This window comes from Chionomys nivalis, chromosome 16, assembly GCF_950005125.1.
Source record: "Chionomys nivalis chromosome 16, mChiNiv1.1, whole genome shotgun sequence".
Classification (NCBI taxonomy): Eukaryota; Metazoa; Chordata; class Mammalia; order Rodentia; family Cricetidae; genus Chionomys; species Chionomys nivalis.
The window spans coordinates 42956198-42972011 of record NC_080101.1 but is presented as its reverse complement, the minus strand read 5'-3'; the positions used below and the strand labels follow the sequence as shown (position 1 = coordinate 42972011).

The 15814-nt window shown below is 44.0% G+C and overlaps 1 protein-coding gene across 1 annotated transcript in view; it reads left to right on the top strand.

Moving 5' to 3' along the window:
* The window catches only part of Faxc (failed axon connections homolog, metaxin like GST domain containing), a 72475-nt gene that overhangs the window by 32637 nt on the left and 24024 nt on the right, over window positions 1-15814 (top strand). The gene's annotated exons all lie outside the window — the stretch shown is intronic.

Here is a 15814-nt window from a genome sequence, read left to right as displayed (position 1 = left end):
GGCTAATAGTGACTGTCTGCACACAGCAGACAGCCAATAATAAGCTCAGGATTTCTGGATCTAAGAATTAATTCTGAGTAGAGTATAAAATTCACAAATCCCCACCCCCTCTTTTTTTCTAGTTAGGGTCTCAGGAAGCATAGTCTGCTCTCAAACTCACTATGTAGCAGAGTCTGGCCTTGAACTCCCGATCCTCTTGCCTCAGCGTCCTGAGTATTGGGATTACTGGCATGTGTCATTATGAATATCTTAAATTATGGATACTTTTTAAAGGATGGGGACAAAAAGAGTAACAGGCTCTAATGCCCCTACAAGACCCATTTCCATGGGCTAAAAACATACATAGTAGGAGGATGTATTTGTAAAAATGAGAATTCAGAGCAGTGTCTTTTATCAAAGAGGCATGCATTGACTAGCATGCTGCGATCTTTGTGAAGGGCTTAAGAGTCAGGGATGAACAAGTTTGGCACACCTCTGAGTTAGCAGGACTGCCATGAGAAATAAATACTGTTGGGGATCACTTGTAAAACCACACACTTGTGAGGGATGCCTCTGGGAAGAACAGGACGCAAAGAGGGCAGTTTCCAGGGTAGTGGTTGCGGGTAGGATACGGTCATTCCTGGAGTGGGTCATTCCATTGGGGTGGGGTGACATTTAAGCTGAGTGCTGAAACATAAGCCAGAGCTGGGCAAACGTGTGTGTGCAGAAGGAGGCAGGTCTATGATGGTGGACTGAATAGCGTGGGATAAGAAAGGAACACCTCGTAGAAAGATCTAGAAATCAGACACAGCTGGGAGTGTTCAAAGACTAAACAGGTGGCCAGAGTACTTAGAAATTTACAAGAGCAAAGGGTTGTTGGTAGGCAGAGAGAGGTAGGCAGGGACTGAGAGCATACAGGAGTTACGTCACAGAAATACTTTTGTGCTTCTTGTCTGAGAGCAAAGGAGACAGAGAGACTTAAAGTAGAGAGGCAGGGACTGGTGGGAGGCTCGGCAGATAAAGGCAGCTGTTCCCAAGCCCGATGAGCTGAGTATGATTGATCCACAGTGCCCTTGTGATGGAAGGAGTAAACCAGCTCTTAAAATAGTCTCTGACTATGTGTGTTGACATGTGTGCTCACACATATTCACACGCAGAGAGAGAATTTAAAAAATACCATAAAAATTAAGTAGGAATGTTGCATACTCTATATATGTTAGGGTGGCGGCGGAGTGTGTGCCTCTCTCTCTCTCTCTCTCTCTCTCTCTCTCTCTCTCTCTCTCTCTCTCTAAAAGAGAATTGTTATTGTTATTGTCCGAGGAAAGATAAGAGGGTGTTGGGACTATAAAGAAGGTGGTAGAGCTGGGCAGACAGTCATGAATTATGGCTGAGTTTAGAGACAGAACTGGGAAAGTTAGTCATTTGTGGAGGGAAGTGGGGGTGATACAGTGTGATAAGGAGCAACTAAGTTATGGACATGAACTTAAAGGGAAAAGTAGCTGTTCACAGAGCCAGTGTTCAAGGAGGGGGATATAGGCAGATTTTTCCGTCCTGTCAGCCAGCTCCCAAACAACCACGGGGACTTCTTATTAATTATGAAAGATCAGCCAATAGCTTAGGCTTATTTCTAACTAGCTCTTATAACTTAAATGAACCCATCTCTACTAATTTAGTTTCTGTCTTGTGGCTTTGTTACCTTTACTCTGCCCATGTTGCTTTCCTGCTTCCTCAATGTCTGGCTGGCGACTCTGCCTTCTTGCCAGTGTCCTCTCTGCTTCAAATATACTGCCCAGCTATTGGTCATTCAGCTTTTAATTAAACCAATCAGAGTGATGTATCTTCACAGTGTACAAAAAGATGATTCCATAGCAGACGGCCTCGTGATTTTAGGTGTGGATATACTGTGTCTTAGACAGACACTTGAGTGGAGATGAAGTCTGTGCTAAAGGGAACTTGTTGTTCGTGGATAAAAGGCAAAGAGTTTATCAAGCTGCATTAGAGCAGTTGTGTAGCTATTAAAATAAAGGCGATTCTGATTTCATGTGATACAGATGGGCAGGTTGGTAGACGCCGTGGTGAGTGTTGTTCGGTCACACATGCCTACAGAAAGGATCATTTCTTCATGTGTTGAGCTGCGGTGTGTACATCCGTGTGAGGAGGTGGGAATTCAGTGTGGTCTGGCGTGTGTGAGATAGCGTTAGGAAGTAGAGGCTGTTTCTCAGTGGGCCATAGTGACAGCATCTTTCAACTTGACCTGAACTCTAAAAGGGGTGGAAGGGTACCAGGAAGCTGCTTTATGTCTTTAAATAATGAACAGGCTAACATTGCAGTTACCTGTTTTGCATACTGTTTTTGTATCAGTTAGTCACAGCTGTCAATTAGGTGCTGTGTTAAGTCTATGGAAAAACAGAGCAGCAAGCCAGGTCTTTACTCTCCAGATGCTTAGACTCCAGCTGCAAGGTCTAAACTGCCCAAAGTGTCACAATGGATGCAAATGTCTCTTGGATCTCAGAAGCCTCTTGTCATCATTTAGAAATAGGACGGGTCAGAAGATGGAGATAGGGAATAGTTCCTGTTTACTAGGGGAGGGGCAAGTAGATCCCGGTAATGAAATATAATGCTCAGGTGAGTTACTAAAGAGACATCTGGCTTTACAAAGGCGCCCCTGATTCATTCTGCATGAGCTACACAGAAAGTAACCATATCTGCTTAGCTTGGCCACTAGGGGGTTTCTAGATTTCTTCAGACTACTGGGTGCTGTGGTGTTTTCTGGTGGGCAAGAACTTCCTCCACCACAGAAAACGTTTGCAGATTCACGGCAGGCAGAGCAACTGTATCTTCATAATGTTAGTTACCTGGTAGAGTGGCACCGTCCAGACACAGCTCTCTGGGGACCATGCCTGTCATATTGAGCACTTTCCTCAATGACTTGTTCACCTCTTTGGAAAAATTGGTTTCCCAGTGGCTTTGGATGGAAAAGTTAAGAATCAAAGTTTCAACCGTAACAAGATGAAACTTAGCGGGAATAAATGTTCAATTTTGTAGTTAGATCCAGAAATTTCATTGCATGTATTGAGAGTGAGGAGACCCATATAGAACACTGGGAGACCCTGGTTGATTCCAATCTCAGTATCTTCCCAGTATCAAAGGAACACTAGCCACTTAGTGGGAGTGGACTGAGAGATGAGCTGGCTCAGTGAGAAAAGCACCTGCTTGAGAGCACCTTGTCAGCTGAGGAAGGACCTTGCTATAGGTGGTGAGATGTCTCTACCCGTCAGTTGAGGAAGGGAAGGACCTTGCTGTAGGTGGTGAGATGTCTCTACCCCTGTCAGTTGAGGAAGGGAAGGACCTTGCTGTAGGTGGTGAGATGTCTCTACCCGTCAGTTGAGGAAGGACCTTGCTATAAGTGGTGAGATGTCTCTACCCCTGTCACCTGAGGAAGGACCTTGCTGTAGATGGTGAGATGTCTCTACATGGTCCTCCTAGCTCTCACAGCTCCGTGGTTTCATGTTCATTCTCTAACGGAACAGGAGAGTCGTTTCCCATGGAAGCCAGAGGACAGCTCTGGGAGTTCGTTCTCACCTTGCACCTGGCTGAGGCAGGTCGCTCTTGTTTCTGCCACTCCTTTGCAGCCACCTTCCGGCTGGCTGGACCCCAGGCCTCCAGCTGATTCCCCAGGGGGCACTGCAGGTTGTCAGGTCCCTGGGACCAGCACTTTTGATTTCCGAGCCATCTCCCTGACCCCAGAAATCTTCTTCTTTTAGTTTTTCTCCTCAAAGGATTTTGATTTGGACAACTGAAAATTTTCAACTTTTTAATAAAAGTTTGACCAACATGTACTAATTATGCAAACTTAGGAGGTATGATGGGATTTTTTTTCAAAATGGAATCTTACTAAGTTGCCTCCGATGTTCTTGAGCTCATGTTGCCCCTGCCCTGGCTTCCTCAGTAGCTGAGATTATAGCAAGCACCGCTGTACTCAGTGAACACTGATCCATGTGTCTATATTTTACAAAGTGTATTTTATACTTGTTTTCCCCATTCTATTTTAAAAAATACTTCATTTTTGTTTTATGCATATGTATGTATCCCTGCATGAGCTTAAATGCCCCGTGTGTCTTCAGGTGCCTGCAGAGGCCAGAAGAGGGTGTCTGCGTAATGTGGGTACTGGGAACCAAACCCTGTTTTTTTTTTTAATTTTTTAAATTTTTTTATTTTTTTATTAATTAATTAATTTATTTAATTATTAAAGATTTCTGCCTCTTCCCCGCCACCACCTCCCATTCCCCCCCTCCCCCAATCAAGTCTTCCTCCCTCCTCAGCCCAAAGAGCAAGCAGGTTTCCCTGCCCTGTGGGAGGTCCAAGGACCACCCACCTCCATCTAGGTCTATTAAGGTGAGCATCCAAACTACCTAGGCTCCCACAAAGCCATTACGTGCAATAGGATCAAGGACCCATTGCCATTGTTCTTCAGTTCTCAGTAGTCCTCATTGTCCGTTATGTTCAGCGAGACCGCAAACCCTGGTTTTTGCAAGAGCAGAAAGCACACTTAACTGCTCAACTGTCTCTTCAGCCCCCTATTCTGCATGTCAAACAGCAGGTAGCCCGTAGAGAGAAATGCCTGAGCTACCTTCACATTTAGGCCTTGGCTGGGCACCGCTTAGAACACATTGTTCACATTTAGGCCTTGGCTGGGCACCGCTTAGAACACATTGTTCACATTTAGGCCTTGGCTGGGCACCGCTTAGAACACATTGTTCCCAGCGAACACAGTGGAGAAAACCTCACAGCTGGGCAGTGAGAAAGGCTGAAAGCAATAGTTTGTATCCATAGCAGCTTCCACACACCCGGTGCACGCTGTGAACTCAGGCCAGCTAAGAAGACTAAAGATGTAGAAATAACTGTGCCTGTCAATCTAGCCAAAGAGAGAAGATCCACATAGAAAAGAAGAAAATAAGATACTAAAAGGAATGTTCTGGAACCTCAAAGTCATGCTCCATTAAACAGATTTTGGGTGCTCTCCACGCTGTGGCCCATAGCCTGTTTTTTCGTATCACCTGGGAGATGTGTGTAGCCCAGCAGACAGGCAGCTGCACAGCCCCATGGCCCCTGGGTCAGGCAGTATTCCTGTGGTATTTGGGAAGAGATAACTTGAAAGTTTTGCTTTCTATCATCTGTGGAAACTCTACATCCCCAGTGATCAATCTGTATATTTTGTTTGTTTGGTGATTTATGGATTTATGGCTAAGCTGGCCAAAATCGGATTGAAGTTAGGAGGGAAGGGTATACTGGGTAGCGGACAGTTGCAGGGGCACATGAGGGTCTATACTTTGGTGCTCACTATAGAGAGAATACTAGCCGGGCGGTGGTGGCGCACACCTTTAATCCCAGCACTTGGGAGGCAGAGGCAGGCGGATCTCAGTGAGTTTGAGGCCAGCCTGGTCTACAAGAACTACTAGTTTCTAGGACAGGCTCTAAAGCTACAGAGAAACCAAAGAGAGAGAGAGAGAGAGAGAGAGAGAGAGAGAGAGAGAGGGAGAGAGAGAGAGAACTGTAGTCTACTGTAGTCTATTATGAGGGAGGGGATCAAATCAGAACAAAGGCTTACTTCAGTGCTGTTGAGAAAGTGACCTTGATTGAATCTATTCACCTGTTTTTTCCTTGCTTCCATATTAAAAAACTCTTAATATTAACTGTAGGTTTAAAATTAACAAATATTTGTAATAATTCTTTGCCTTTAAAAAATTTAATAACCTACTGACTCTAAATTGTGCCATATATGTACTTCCCAGCATGGGGCCATCCACTGGAGTATGGTTGACCCACCAGGAGCCACAGCCTTAAAGAAAACTGGCTCTCCTCCTCCAGAAGACAGACTGTCCATAGCCCCTCAGTGACAGATGGAGGCTCCTGAATTCCTTTCCCGTCCGTGCTGGAATGTTGACTGGCTTGCTCTTGTGTAGGAGCCCACGGCTGATGCAAACCCATGAGTGTGGTGTCTTTCCCTGTCCAGAAGGCCCTCTGCTCCAGCCCTTTCTGCTGTCTGTCTCGCCCTTACAGGTCTTTCCATCCTCTCTTCCACAACGGTCTCTGAGCCTTGGGGAGGGTGGGATATGGATTTCTCATTCGTGGCTGAGCACTACATGGTTATTTCTTGGTACTTTGACCTGTTGTGTGTTTCTGGGTAGCACCATCCACTGCACAGAGTACCTTCTCTGATGAGGTCTGAGGGCGGCACTAGTGTCTGGGATGCAACAGACTATAAAGGAAGTTTGATACTATGCTCATTTAGAAAAATAATAATAGTAGGCTCACCTCTGGGAATTTTAAAAATTTTATTTATTTATTTTATTTGGGGTGTGTGTGCATGTGTGCCCGTGCATTAGTGCAATGACATACATATGCGGAGATCAGAGGACAAATTGTGATTTTAGCTCTCTCCTTCTACCATGTGTTTTTCAGAGATGGAACTCAGGTCAGCTGAACCATCATACTGGTCCCTAACTGAAGATTTTTTTTTTTTTTTTTGGTGTGAGTAAATTTTAGACAGTATTTTTTAGTACTTTGCAGATATTCTAGCCTTAAAACATCCTGGCTACAGATGTGTTCCCATGCAATTCTAAAGAGCAATCCCACTGCAAACCACTGTTCTCCACCGGCCTCCTGGTTTGGAGAACATTCAGAACTGGCTTTATGAAGCATTGCTTTGAGGTTTCAAAACATACCCTTTAGTATTTCCGCTTTTACCTGTCTCCTTTAGTCAGATGGATATGGGCAATTATGTCTCAAGCTTCACTACATCTTGTTTCAGCAGAGGCAGTGGGTGAGGGGCTACGAAATGTGCGTGGGCCATCCAGCTAGTGACAGTATCTTTTGCTTTAGTGCCCCTCTGTGTTTGCACTGGTGGGTTGTTAAAGTTACATGTAAGAAAAACACTGGGGGCCAGGCGGTGGTGGTGCATGCCTTTAATCCCAGCATTTGAGAGGCAAAGGCAGGCAGATTTCTGTGTGTTCAAGGCAGACTGGTTCCATAGTTACTGAGAAACATTGTCTCGAAAAATCCAAAAAAAAAAAAAAAAAAAAAAAAAAAAGCATTGGTTAGACCTGTAAGTCCTATTTTTTTTCCCTCGTTAATTGAACTCTGGTGAGAGCTTAACTCTTCAGAGGTCCCTACTGGAAATCTGTGCTTAATGACTGAAGGGCAAGGGATTTACTCAGAAAGGTTCTTACATATTGACCAATAACTCTAAATTGTGTGCTCCTCTCTGTTGGCTGCTGTATCATACACTTAGTATTAACTCCTCCTTATTCCAGACTTCCAAAAGGAGGAGGTACAGACAGCCTGAGGGTTAGTGATCCTGAGACAGTCATGGATCGCGGGATCAGGCCCCAGGTGTGCTTAACGGGTACACACAAACACAGCTGGAGCCTCGATTTGTGGTTTATTTTCCACTCTCCTCCCCCAGCTCCTCCTCTTTTCCTCCTCCCTACCCTTTTGTTATTTTCAGGCAGGGTCTTTGTAGCCCAGGCTGACCTTGAACCTCCTCTGTTTCTAGGCTGACCTTGAACCTCCTCTGTTTCCAGGATGTCCTCGAACCCACAGCCATCATTCTGCCTTAACCTCTTGAGTACTGGGATAACAAGCTTCTTCCACCATTCCCCGCTTTTCCATTTTTCTTGTTTGTATTTCAGTTAGTAAAAATATGTTGGTGTGAAAAGTAAGTTGATACATGGTATTACACCAAAATTTGTTTCGGAAGAATAAAATTAAATAGAAAAATACTGAATTCCTAGAAATCTTTGCATTGTATTAGTAATACAGATGACATGTTATAATTATGATAGACTTCTTTGTTTTATTCTGGAATAGTCTAGCTTCTTCTACCTTAGATAATAGGTTTAACTTGTTGTTTACATTTCAGGGTTCAATTCCTAAATGAATCCACTTGTAGCTCCTTATAGACAATCAGCTTTAAAAATCTTTATTGGGCCAGGCATGGTAATGCATGCCTTTAATCCTACTGCTGGGGAGTCAGAGCCAGGTAGATCTGTGAATTTGAGGCAAATCTGGTCTACATAGGAAACTCTAGTCCAACCAGGGCTATACACTGCCCTGAAAAAAAAAAAAAAAAAGCAAAAAAAACCAATAACAGCCAAGAACCAAAAAATCTTTATTGATGTTTATATTTTAGGTTTGAATGTAGAATGAGATGCTCAGTGCCTGTCTTGGTTGCTTTTCTGTGATAAAACACCACACTCAAGGTAACTTGGTTTAATTAGGCATGCAGTTTGTATGAGCATTAGAGTCCATAGTGGTGGAACAAAGGCATGGAGTAGGAACGGCTGAGAGCTCACATAGTAAAAACAGAAGTGAGCGGCAGAGAGAGACACTAGAAGTGGTGCTAGTCTATTGAAACCTCTGAGCCTGCCGCAGGGACACACCTCCTCCAGCAAGGCCATGTCTCCTCATCCTTCCCAAACATTTCTACCAGTTGAGCCTATGGGAATAATTGTCGTCCAGGCTGCCACAGTACGCTCCTCCAAGTTGCATTCCCCGGGTGTATTCTTTTGGGTTGACTGGCTTGGCTAAAATTTGAGGAGGAATTGAGTTTAGGTAGGTGATGACCGTTATATCCTAATACATTTGTAAGCATTTTTGGTTCTTGTTCAACCCAGTTTTATCTTTACTTATTTAAACAGATTGGTACTAAAAAGGCCAGAAACTAATATTAAGACCCAGAAAGAAGTTATATAGCTTCCATTATTTGGTAGTTTTCTGGAGGCTTCGTCCAACACATCAGCTCTGCAGCTCACAGGCCTCCTGAGGAGACGCTGGTGATCGCCAGCTGTGTATAACAGCCACTAAACCCCACAGATACTCTCCTCAATGCCGGAACTGTGCCCCATGCCATTCGGGCGTCCTAATTGTTCACATGACTTGCTCCATGAGCAAGCCAAGAAGAAGGATACCTAGCTTTATCTTACTTATGATATTCTCTGGCCCTTCCTTCCCATCTCTTCTTTACAGGTTTATTACATATGGATAGATTCAGATTTTACCCCCTCCCCCACTTGTTTCTCTCTGCATACACCCACACATATACATTCCAAAGTGTTCTCTGTCTTGAATCTCAGGTGTTTTCTAGCTCTTCACTTAGATGTCTACAGCCTCCTCTAATGGAGTAGATCTTCAGTCAGGACATATCACCTTCCCACCAGACTAGCACCCCCTGTGACCTCCCTTGGTGAACGGGAGCCTCATCCAATCATTTGCTCAAGATGACCAGAAATTGCTTTCTCTCCATTTTCTGCCTCTGGCTTCAAGCCATTTACTGTCTGTCTACTCCCGCCTTCACTCTGACCTCAACCCAGTTCTTTCTTGCTGTATCCCAACAGCATCTGTCACCTCCATGTTTTAAGACCACACCCAGCTTAACCTTCAAGCACATGTCTTAGCTGTTTTGCAGCTGTCAATTATCTTCCTTTAAGCATTTGCATCTCTAGGTCCTTCTTCATATTTCTGTATCAATGTTACCTCCCCAGAGCGGGGATCCCTGACCATTTCTCTAAGGCAGTTGACAGTGTCCTCCTCTTATCACCTTACCTTCCGTCTCCAAATGCCACGTGTCACTGTTTTTTATTTGGTGGCTATTTATAGACATTCCTTGTGATGAAAACCCCACAAGAGTTTGTTTATTCTATTCATGTCTGTATCTCAAGCCCCCAGAGCTGTGCCTCATATAGAATCAAGATAGCATTGACAAGAGCTGCCATTCATGCAACACTCACAATGCACATAGACCAGCAGAAATACAGGGTATTATACGTACTTTCATAGTTCAGTGCAACTATGACGTTCCTTCAGAGGAACACAGTTCAAAATAATTTATATATTATGAATATTATGTTAATATGAATGTATTATATATGCTGCAATATGTACAAAAACACTGACTACAAGTTAGATATGTGTCCTGGTACTGATGTAATGACAATGTCTTATGTAGGTTTGGGGAGATTAGAGGTTGTAGGAGTAGAGATTGTCTTCATTACTCCTCACCAGACGGTAGGTATTATTCTGATTATTGTTACCAGTGGTATAATTATGTCTGGTGTGTAGAAGGAAGACCCTGGCTGTAGAGATGCTCAGTAGCTGGTTGCTCACTGGGAAGGCTAATAGATTTCACTCTCAGAGTGCTCACCAAATTCTCTAGTCTCCTACCTGCTTTCTGCTTTCAAGCTGCTGTAGAAGCGCCAGGTGGCTTGACTAGATTTGCTCTAGCTTCATGGCTCCTCGCCCAAGCTTTAGTTTTATCTTTTATTCTAGGTCTGTTCATCTACATTTTAGTTTCAAAAACACAAGCCAGAACCAAAGTCCTTCACTGTTCTTTGCTAAAATTTAAGGTCTTTTTTATGACTCTAACCTTACTCTCACTATATATATGTATATATATTATATATACACATATATCTATATATATCTATAATATATATTATAACATCTTTCCCACTTGTCCCCATATACGTCTGCCACACTGTAGAACCCTTGCTTGCTGAAGTTCACTGCTATCTCCCCTTCTTTGTTACTTATTTCTCCTTAGACATTTTTTCTTTCTTTCTTTCCAACCTCATGAAACTACTTGCATTGTTTTTTTCCCTCCTCTGAGCAGGGGAATGAGGATGTTTCCCTCCTGGCATAGGCCCCTCTAGAAGGCACCAATGATCCTGGGATGCAACCTCTGTGAATCCTCCCTAGGGGATCATAGGCCAGACTTACTTTGCTTCTAAAAACTGAATTATGAATTATTATTAGGTGACATCCTAAGCTTTAATTACAGAAGATGGTGGTCTGTCCTAGGCCCCCTGTCCTGCCCACTATTTCTTTCTTCATCACTTGCTCTGCTAAGCCAGCTTTGCTGTACAAAGGAACGTGCACCAAGGAAGAGTTGTCCTTACCCAAGAACTAGTAAAAAACTGAGACGTAGAAGCACCTACATGAACAATATTTTTTAGTATATCTTCCCCAAGTTAGCTCTGACATATCAGTCAGCTTTCTGATGTTATAATAAATAACAAAGGCAGGGAGACTCGTTGCTTTTACCCCTTTGATAGTGGTGTTGGATGGCAATGATATATTAACATGTCACAAGAAAATTGCTCATTTCATGATGGGAGGAAGGAGGAGGGCCAGGGAAAGAGAGGGAGGGCAGAGGGAGGGAGGGAAGGGGAGAGAGATGGAGGGAGGGAGGGGGAGAGAGAGGAAGGGAGGGAGGAAGAGAAAGAGAGAGAGAGCAAAGTTCAGGGCATGCCTCTCCTGATTAAAGATCTCCCACTAAAGTCCTGCCTCCTAAGAGTTTGCTGTCTACCAAGAGAACCCCTCTAGGGATGGGCCTTTTAACACGTGGACCTTTGGAGAACATGTAAGATTAAAACTCCCACACCTGGCTAGCATCTTATTTGTAGATTCTGAGAGACCCTGATCCAGTGTTACCTAGATAAGGTTTCCTAGGTTCTGGACCCATAGATTCTAGCTCATTGAGTAAGGACACTTGTCACCAAGCCTGGCAACCTGCGTTCTGTTACCAGGATCAACATGGTGGAAGGAGAGAACCAACTTCTCAGCTCGTCCATCGGTATCTACAAATACTTCATAACACAAATTCTCTCTCTCTCTCTCTCTCTCTCTCTCTCTCTCTCTCTCTCACACACACACACACACACACACACATAATAAATATAATTAAAAATATGTCTGGGCATGGTGGCACATACCTTTAATCACAGCACTCAGGAGGCAGAGGAAGGTAGATATTTGCAGTTTTTCCCATTTCTTTCTTTCTCTTTCTAAAATTTAATAGTTTATTTATTTCGCATCCTGACTGCAGCCTCCCCTCCCTCCTCTCCTCCCACTTACTCCCTTCTCTCTGCCCCCCTCAACCCACCCCTCCTCAGTATTTGCTTAAAAAGGAGCAGACCTCCCATGGACATCAGCAAAACTTGGCATATCAAACTGCCCTTAAGGCCAAGCAGCTGCCCCTGTATTCAGACTGGGCAAGGCAAGCCAGCATGAAGAATAGGTTCCCTAGAGCCAGCCATAGCACTAGGGACAGTCTTTGCTCCCATTGCCAGGAGTCCCTCAAATAGACCATACTACACAATTGTCACATATATGCAGAAGACCTAGGTTTGTCCCATGCAGGTTCCCTGGTTCTTGGTTCAGACTCCATGAGTTCCCATGGATTGGGGGTTGGTGGGTACAGAAACTGGAGGGATTGAGCTGGGGGTGGGCAGATTTGGAGAGTGTTGAGAGAGATATGACTGGAAAGGGGGCTTCATGGAGTCAGCCTGCTGTAAGGGATATTTGTAGGTTTAAAACCAGGATACATAGAGAGACTTTTGTCTCAAAAAACAGTAACAACAGCAAAAGTTTATTGTTGTAATCTGCTAAATTTGGGGGAAGGGTGATTTGTTAGCAGCTTGCAGTATAGTATAGCTGTATGCAATATAGCTCCAGTATAGCCTTAGCCCCATTAATTATAGTAGGCTCCTTTATTTAGCTGCTAAGCTGGTAGAGGAAAGGCAGTTTGTCATGGGTCCTAAGAATGTTTACTCAATCCGTTGATAGCAGGCACCGGATCTCAGGTATATTCAAGTTGTTTAGATAAAAGACTTGACATCTTTTAGAAGTAACAGCTTTCTGTTCAGTCTCTGAAAGACTCTCTTTATTGCCACCATTCTGAGCCCAGCAGGGGTATTCTTATATCGACTGTGAAGAAGCAGACTAATTCCAAGGTTCCAGAGCATGGCATGTGGAGGGTTCTGTCTGTGCATTCTGTGGTCTTTGGGAAGGGAGTGTGCACTGGTAGAAGAGCTGTGGCCACTCTTAACTTTCTAGTGGTCCAGGCACAAGCAAGAAGAGCATCGGGCAGGCAATAATAAAGTCTCCTACAGAGTGGAGGTTAGAGGTTCAGTATTGTACCTGCCAAGAAGCCTCATACAGAATTTTGGCATGGTGCCCAGAGAACTAAGAAAGCATAGGACTCCTGTGTTTAAAGACAGGAACCTGGGAAGATAGTTCAACTGCTTAAGTGCTTCCCCTGCAAGCATGAGGATTTGAGATGACCCCCAGAAGCCATGTAAAAAGCTGGGTTCAGAGGCACATGTTAATATTCCAGCACTGGGGAACTTAAGATGGGGGATCCCTCGAGTTCAGTTATCAGCCAAACTATTCTAATCAGTGAGCCCCGATTCCCTATGAGGGACCCTGTCTCAGAAACCCCAAAGTGGAGAATGTTTCCTAAGGAGCAATGCCTGAGATTGGCCTTTGTTCTCAATGCATGTGCACAGATGTACATGTATATGCATCTGCACCTGCACATGTGATTCCCAGACCCCCACCAACCCCATGTACTTCCTCCTCGGGGATCCATGCTCAGGGGTTAGATTGTGTATAGTTTACCACTCTAGTCAGGTCCAGTGTGGTGATTGTTAAAGACATTCACTGGTTTGCTGCTTGCACAGATGTTGGAAGTTATTGAAGATCTCGGGTTCTGTTTAAGGTGACACATGGGGTTCATAATTGAAGAAACATCCAGGAGTCTGCTTGTTCAGCTGGGCTATTCTGGCCCTGATGATCAAATACAAAACCATTCACCAGAGTCTGCTACTATTGTGTTTTCTTAATAGAAAGGCATGCTCCTTGTAGAAGGTTTGAAAACAAAATTTCAGCATGACATTGAGATCTTGTAATAGGTTATCACATTAAGCCAAATTTGGAGGTTGCCAAATAGTCATGTAAGGAGAATAAGTCTGAATAAAGAGATAGAAAAGCAGGTTCATTTGATGCTCAAAATAAGGCAGCCAAGGCAGAAATGAGGGAGCCTGTCTTGATGAGTTCAGTTGCATGTTTTATATTTTTATATTCTTTAGCTTCAAAAGTGTTTGTGGGAATTCAAACTTGGGAGGAACATTTGACTCATATGGCGTAATTTTCTCTTACATTTATTTGTGTGTCTGTGTGTGTGTGTGAGAGAGAGAGGGAGAGAGAGAGAGAGAGAGAGAGAGAGAGAGAGAGAGAGAGAGAGAGAGAGAGAGAGAGAGAAAGGAGAGAGAGAGAGAACGAACATACATATATGGGATAACTTGTAGGGGTTGGTTCTCTTTTTTCACCATGTAGGTTGCAGGGATTTAACTCAGGTTGCCAGATTTGGCAGCAGATTGTTTTTACCCAGAAAGCCATCTTTTCAGTCCCTTCATTCGGCTTTTATTGCTTTCCAATCTCACCATTGCTGCCAGATGGATCCTCAGACCCAGAAGCAACAATACTGAAGCAATGTGGGAATAGAGCAACAAGTCTGATTAGTAGTGAGTTAGAAACACGGGTCCCTTTGTTCCAGATGCTAGCTGTAGACTGTAAGGCCTATGAGCTGCTGTTCAGTGGTGTTGAACTGCAAGAACTGAGCCTAGGAGACAGGAAGTGAGCCTTGGAGGCTTTTGCCCCTCCTGAGGAATGCTTTCATCGTCTGCAGTTCCCACGAGTCTGTTCTTTCTGCATGAGTGCAATCCTACACCTAAGTTTTCTAGGTTTACAGAATATGCTTATGGGGGCTTTGAGTGTGTGGAGTCCAGAAGGTGCTCAGACACATCAAATAAGGTGAGATGAACAAAGCCCATTTCTTACAGTGTGTGTGGGGCTCATGCACTGCCCGCTCATCCCCAGTGAACTTCAAGAGGTAGGAGATCAGCAAAGGAAAGGTTGGGGGGAAGAGGAAGGGCGATTGATGTTGGTGGTGAGTGGGGATGATGTGTAAATTCCATACAAATTAAAAAAAGTTCTTTGTGAGGATCACACAGGAAATTAAAGCACAACCTAGGTACTTACTCTAATGTGGTGACAAGACATAAACAGTGCTTTCTAGTCTGGCTCCTCACCCCCTTTCTCTTCCCCCAGATTTTGAGCAAGCTAGTGCAACTAGTTTGTCAAAGTTGATGACTTTAGCTCTGAGATTTACCCACGAGTGCGTCAGAACCTCATCTGAGAGGAAGGCTCCTTATTGTGGAAAGAACTCTGTGTTGAGAATGGCGTTTGCTGGGAGCACCAACGAGGGCTGCTGTATATGTTATTTCCAAGAGTGGTTTGACCAGGAGTGAAGGGAGAGCAGAGAGCAGGTTATATTTTCCTACAGTGTTCTCTTCCGGGAGACTCAGAAGAAGCAGTTGAAGGCTGAGTTTTCTGGATGGATGGCTCCAAGATTACTGAGATTCTCTGTGCTTTTTTGAGGGCAGCACTCCAAATCTGTGATTCTTAACTTTCCGTTAATTCCCAGTTAATTCAAGGCAAGATAGGGACACTATGATACATGAATGGCATCTGTTTTCAGTTCACTGGGGTTGTCTGGAAATCAGTAGTGTTGAGTACAGGGAACTCTGGAGACAAAACATATAAACTGCTCTTCATCATAGGTTGATAAAAGTGAATACTTGAAAATCTCTCTCTCTTGAAATTGTGTTTTCCGGTACAGTCATCCATTTCTGCTCTGTGTAGTCTGGAGAGTCTGTAAAGTTGCAGAGATGTGATGAGAGTGACTGAAACTGGGAAAGAATTAGTAAGGGGGAGGGAAACGCTCTTCCTGGTGCTCTGAGGAAACCTTGTGGTGTGCCATCCCATAGTGATGCGGGAAACAGGTGATCAGTCTCCTTAGGAGTATGTTAGTGAGCTAGGAATGGATGCCGGGATACCATGCATGGGGCGGTACATTCTTTGTGTGGTCCCAGAGGAAATAATGGGGGAGTTATGAGGAGACATTTAGTTTCATAGTTAAGAACTAGCTAAGAAT